Source organism: Macrobrachium rosenbergii, chromosome 17 (genome assembly GCF_040412425.1).
Source record: "Macrobrachium rosenbergii isolate ZJJX-2024 chromosome 17, ASM4041242v1, whole genome shotgun sequence".
Lineage (NCBI taxonomy): Eukaryota > Metazoa > Arthropoda > Malacostraca > Decapoda > Palaemonidae > Macrobrachium > Macrobrachium rosenbergii.
Window position 1 is genome coordinate 16,560,976 of NC_089757.1, and position 7,500 is coordinate 16,568,475.

A 7,500-nucleotide genomic window follows, 5' to 3' on the forward strand; every position below is an offset into this window, starting at 1 on the left:
CACACACACACACATATATATATATATATATACATATATATAAACACCGGTCATGCACACTGTGGAATAATCTGATTCTTATTTCATATGGCAAATGAATCTAATGCTGGACCTTGCCCTGCCAAGAAATACATAAAAAACCTTGTTTCAAAAAGATTTGGAATTTGGACATTGGGCCTATGTTGACTAACGTAGATGAATATCCCGTGATAAAGAAAAACCTAGTATACTGCTTTATTGTCATCGTTCTCATTTCCCCCATAATAACCTGAATGAAACTCGCAATGAGTTTAAGCAGTTTAAAGCAATTAAAAAGCTATTAAGTCATAACCAACCTCATGATACAGGTGATAAAGGGGATCGGAAATTAATTCCTTACTAGTGTCATAATGAGAAAACATCAACAAGTATTAAGTAAGCAGATCTATGTAATTTGCGTTCTAAAGCAATCTTAGGGACAGCACAGTCTCTACAGTACATGCGAGCTTTGATGGTTTATTCTCCTGTTTGTAGAGAAATCAGAGTTATTTCATTTGAGTTTTAAGGGTAACTATCCACCAGTCCTAAGGACAAAGCAAAGCCATTTCATACGGCTACTGAGGGTATAGATCCTTTTCAAAAGGTTTTGAGGATAATTCACCATTCTTAAGGAAAGAACACATCCATCATACGGGTTTTGAGGGTAATTATCTATTAATCCTAAGGACAAAGAATTACTTTACATGGGTTTTGAAGATAATTCTTTACCAACCCTAAGCACAAAGCAGAGCCAATGGGCAAAGGACAGCCACTTTATATGCGTTTATAAGGGGTGGGGGGTAATTCTTCGCCAATGTTAAGGACGAAGCAAGGCAACTGCAATGGGATTTCAAGGTCTTCAGTGGTCGGTCCTCTTAGTAATACCTGGCACCCAATTTCACCTTGGGTACTGCAGGGCAAGACGTTAATATGCATAAACACATACGCGCACACACACAAACATAAATATACATACATACACAGAGAGAGAGAGAGAGAGAGAGAGAGAGAGAGAGAGAGAGAGATTCAGTTTGAATGGCTGTATGGACCGATTTTACAAAATAAAGAAACACGAAAAAGTTTTGAGTAAACAATAGATTATTATTTTCGTTGGCTCAGTTTTCAACGAGTAAAAAAACAGGTTTCGTTTTCAAAAGATTTGTTCCCGGAACTGGATACAGATATAACATATTTCAGATAGAAATACCAATGAACGTCAACACTCGTAGAAGTAAAATACATAAGACTAAATAGAGACGAAGAATTTAATATGGAATACAAAACCAGTTCGGAATTCCGATATACATTGAGAGAGAGAGAGAGAGAGAGAGAGAGAGAGAGAGAGTTTAAAGCCAACGTAAAATCCTATTCCATTTTCAAGGTAATCTGATAATTGAATTTTCATCTGAGAGAAAGGGTTGTATAGAGACTCAGATACAATACCTCATTCACTCAGAGTGACAATGACAAAAATAAGAACTAATTTTCTCTTAACGCAATGCAATATAAGGTATATGAAGTTCTAGTTAGATTCTTATCTGTAGCACATTTCCGAATTTTAAAATCAAAGAAATAAGTCGCCATGCGATATGCTCTAAGGTCCTCAGAGTGTCTCGGAGGAATTCAATATAAACAATATTTATTTAGAGATATTGGTTTGATATTACGCCTCCACTTACTTATTTTACTTTGATACAACTCCTCACTTAATTCTCTCACTTTGATACAAACCCTCACTTAATTCTCTCACTTTGACACAACTCCTCACTTAATTTTTACACTTTTGATACAAATCCTCACTTAATTCTTTCACTTTGATACAACTCCTCACTTAACTTTTACACTTTTGATACAAATCCTCACTTAATTTTTACACTTTTGATACTAATCCTCACTTAATTTTTACACTTTTGATACAAATCCTTACTTAATTTTTACAAGTTTGATACAAATCCTCACTTTATTTTTACATTTCTGATACAAATCCTCGCTTAATTTTTACACTTTTGATACAAATCCTCACTTAATTTTTACACTTTTGATACAAATCCTCACTTAATTTTTACACTTTTTATGCAAATCCTCACTTAATTTTTACACTTTTGATGCAAATCCTCACATAATTTTTACATGTATGATAAGAATCCTTAGTTAATTTTTACATTTTTGATACAAATCCTCACTTAATTTTTGCACTTTTGATACAAATCCTCACTTAATTTTTACACTTTTGGTGCAAATCCTCACTTAATTGTTACACTTTTGATACAAATCCTCACTTAATTGTTACACTTTTGATACAAATCTTCACTTAATTTTTACACTTTTCATACAAATCCTCACTTAATTGTTACACTTTTGATACAAATCCTCACTTAATTTTTACACTTTTGATACAAATCCTCACTTAATATTTACACTTTTGATACAAATCCTCACTTAATTTTTACCCTTTTGATACAAATCCTCACTTAATTGTTACACTTTTGATACAAATCCTCACTGAATTTTTACACGTTTGATACAAATCCTCACTTAATTTTTACACGTTTGATACAAATCCTCACTTAATTTCTACACTGTTGATACAAATCCTCACTTAATTTTTACACTTTGATACAAATCCTCACTTAATTTTTACCCTTTTGATACAAATCCTCACTGTTACACTTTTTTAATTTTTACACGTTTGATACAAATCCTCACTTAATTTTTACACGTTTGATACAACTCCTCACTTAATTTTTACACTTTTCATACAAATCCTCACTTAATTTTTACACTTTTGATACAAATTCTCACTTAATTTTTACACTTTTGATATAAATCCTCACTTAATTTTTACACTTTTGATACAAATCCTCACTTAATTTTTACACGTTTGATACAGGTCCTCACTTAATTTTTACACTTTTCATACAAATCTTCACTTAATTTTTAAACTTTGATACCAATCCTAGCTTATTTTCACAGTCTGATACAATTCCGCACTTAATTTTTTTTTCAAACGTAAAATTTTTCATATTTTTATAACTGGACATCAATCAACACTTAATTTTCACGCTGCAATACCATTCACAACTTAAAATTCTTCTACTTTCAAATCTCTTCTCACCTAATCTATTAAAATTCATACCACTTAATCCTCACTTAATTCTTCTACTTTCATACTTCTCCTCAATCCTTCTGCTGTCATACCTCTAATCACTTCATTTTTCTGCTTTCATAACCCTTTTCACTTATTCTTCAACTTTCAAAACTCTTTTCACTTATTCTTCTACTTTCATATCTCTTCCAACTTTTCTTATAATTCATTCCACTCCGTAACTAATTTTTAAGTCTGTCAACCACTCATTTGAGTCTTTCAAGTGTCCTGAGTAGAATTAGGCTAAAAAAGATAACAATTTAAAAATAATATAATGATTAGTACTGATTGAGTTATAACTGGAGGGGAGAAGCTCCAACGTAAGTCACTTATTTCTCGGCGTGCATTCCAAAGTACACCTTCCTTATCACTGTAACATTTCTTTGCCACTCAGTGACCAATAATTATGACTTGTTACACGAGGTCATCACTAGCTCCTTGTTGGCCTACTTTGCAGTGTTTGCTTGATGGATTTTTTTTATTATTATTTTTCCCTTTTTTTCCCGCTGGGTCAACACTAAGGACGCCATCCCGAAGATTTTAGGGACGTCAGATTTCAGGTTATCACTGACTCCTCAGGTTAGTTAAACTCTACGGAAAGCACATTCCACTTTTCACTTACCACTTCACCGTCAGTAATTTTTTCACTTGATACACTTCATTTTTCTTGTGAAACTTTTGCATGCGGCATTTTTCTTCTTTGTTACACCTTTCACGCGGATTGCTTAATAAGTCCAGTCACTGTCACTCCGTGTCTTTGCCATTCTAGAAGTTCACCTTAAGCTTATAAATTTTCAAAATAACTTGAGCTATGTTCACCATTAAATTACAGTGCATGCAATAAATGCTTTCTGTTAAAGGCGGTGTTTTCTTGCAACATCAGTCCAAATTACAGATACCATTCCTAAACACTAAGGCAGAAGGTCTGTCGCTTAATATAAAACTAACATTTCCTTGACAAGGTGCAGACTTGAATAAGAAAGCCTTATGTTTGCCTGACCCTCGTCACCATCCACACGGCTACGTGGGATAAGAGAAGCTATATACATGAATTTCCTTTTATAATTTGCGAAATGTTGAAATGTTTACCCGATTCTTGTTGTCTGAGCTCAAAAAATGCGTCTGTTTCTTAACGACTTCATCATTAACAAATGTTATCCCGGTTCAGTGTTTCATTAATTCACTGTAAGTATAACTGAGACATCGCAGAGATTATATACAACAATGCATATGTATGAAAACTTTTTTTAATTCTGTCAAGCTTGTATGCATCTTATGCTCCATTCAACTTTGCGCGAAATTCTAAGAAATTATTAGTTAACCAAAACTGCTTACTTTCTCGAATTTAAATCTTAAGCTAGTGAAGAATGAATAACATACTAAATCATGCTAATTCTATTTCATAAAAAATTTATCTTGCCTAACAAACATATTCTATGGTTCTTTATGTAACGAAAATAAATGTTTAACTAAAAGTGCCGTAATATATTTTTAAGTGAATAACTCCGAACCATCAAAAGCTAAGGTCTGCTTCAGTCTCCAAACCTGAAATCAATCCTACAACTATAGCCTACACAAACAACTTTTTTATTGAAACATAGCCATTTTTAAAAGAATAACTTGTCGCTCAGTTATGCGTAAACCCCATCCTTTGTTGTCTTTCTAAACAGGAAGGACGTTATCCATTAACAAAAGACAAAGGCTCTACAGGACTGGATGACAACGGAACAAGAAGACAACGGAACTGGATGACAACGGAACCACCAGCGTAAAAGAGACGCAGTTCCTGAAGGACTCCCTCCATATCCCATAGCCTCCAGCCTCCCTAATCGACAAAAACACCCCGGCTACGTCCTGGGGATAATTCAATTTTCTTTTCCCTTTTGTTGAGAGACTGGGGTTGATTGACAGACTCACTACTGCCATTATAACGAGAGAGAGAGAGAGAGAGAGAGAGAGAGAGAGAGAGAGAGAGAGAGAGAGAGAGAGAGAGGCCTGAGTCGTCACAGCAAGTAACTGCATTATTGAGGCATATGGCTCAAACATGGCGCTCATATGATACTATCCAGTTTTTCAATCCTCGCAGATGCTTACAGTAGCAAAGTCTACACCAACCATGTCTTTAATTTTTGTTATTTCACGAATCTAACGTATGTAAACAAAGAGATTGCACAATTAGCAACATTAAAGAGACCTGATACAAAAGCACTTATTCCTACATGCAATCTTTTATTGATCAGTTTGTGAATACTTGATATAAGCATAATGCATTCTACATACAATCTTTTATTGATCAGACTGTGAATGTTGTATATAAGCATACTGCATCCTACATAAAATCTTTTATTGACCAGTCTGTGAATACTTTATATAAGGACACCGCATCTTACATAGGATCTTTTATTGATCAGTTTGTGAATATTTTATATAAGCATAGAGCATTCTACATACAATCTTTTATTGATCAGTCTATGAATACTTTATATAAACACATTGCATCCTAAACACAATCTTTTATTGATCAGTTTGTGAATACTTTATATAAACATACTGCATCCTACATACAATCTTTTTTTGATCAGTCTGTAAATACTTTATATAAGTATACTGCATCTTACATACGATCTTTTATTGATCAGTTTGTGAATACTTTATATAAGCATATTGCATCCTACATACATTCTTTTATTGATCATTTTGTGAATACTTTAAATAAGCATACTGCATCTACATACAATCTTTTTTTGATCAGTCTGTAAATACTTTATATAAGCATACTGCATCCTACATACAATCTTTTTTTCATCAGTCTGTAAATACTTTATATAAGCATACTGCATCCTACATACAATCTTTTTTTGATCAGTCTATGAATACTTTAAATAAGCATACTGCATCCTAAATACAATCTTTTATTGTTCAGTTTGTGAATGCTTTATATAAGCATACTGCATCGTACCTAGAATCTTGCAATAAAAATAAAAAAAGCACCGACATCTTCACATCCGCAAGCATTTTCTTTACCATCTACTTCAACTATCTTCTACACTACCGGAGACTGCTTGGATAACGACTCCATCTCCTATATGAGAATGAAATTTAGTTTCCCTCCTCCGGGTTCCTCCCCTTCCTGGCCGAGCTGATACCCACATCATCTGACGTTGCTTCTTCCCTGCTACAGAGATTATGGCGCGAGCTGAAGGCTGATATGACATGTTGCCTCAGACGCTGGGCTCCCATATCCAACACCTCTCTGTCTCTGTCTCTGTCTGTCTGTCTCTCTCTCTCTCTCTCTCTCTCTCTCTCTCTCTCTCTCTCTCTCTCTCTCTCTAAGTAATTAAATTCGGCTCCGAAATTATAGCAGCACCATAGAAAGCAAGTAAATTGTTGTGAAATTCCCTCTTTCCCTCTTTTAAAGAGGAGACTAACGTCAGTCATTTAGGTTCATTCACACTGAAGTAATGATGCAGTAAGGAAGAAGCTTGAAAAAAATGAACAATTAAATTGCTGTTTGATATAAATATTAAGTCTCACTTTTTGGAAGAACGACATCCAGAACGGGATAGCTGTGGTTCTAGAACAGCACCTAAACTGTAATCCACATCTGAAAGAAAATATCATGAAATAGAAAGCACCAATTCCAAGGGAATTAGCCCAAACTCTGGAAGAATAACTTCTAAACTGAAAGGAACAGCAACCGGAGGAACGGTGCCCAAACCAGAGGACGCCGGTTATGAACTGGGTCATTAAGAAGAGCAAGAGTCACTCATGTCTGAGAATTTGAGAACTTCGAAGACCAATTATTGCATATTTTGGCAGTGTACCAAGAAGAGATGGGCAGGCTTCCAGTTTCAGTTGCCGTGTGCAAAAGGATGATCTGTGCAAGTCTCATAAAATTACACCCAAGCACCTCTCATAAGGTCAGTTTTTCGCAAAATAACACCCTGTTCGTCTAACGAAACCCCGTGTATTATTTAAAAATTTTTTATTTAGTATCAAAAATTTTTGAATATAAACAAATCTTTTATAAACAATATAGCAATATTTATTATCAACTTTACATATATATATATATATATATATATATATATATATATATATATATATATATATATATATATATATATATATATATATATATATATATATATATATATATATATATATCAGTAATTATCAATATCATCGCCTCCAACGCTGCGTAGTATCTTCCCGAATCTCCACTCATCTCCAACTTCCGTTCTCACAGTTCTCATCCAAGTAGCTCTGGGGCTTCCGACTCTCCGGGTACCCATAGTAGCCCACCCAACAAGATAACGTTCTCCCTGGTGTTGTGC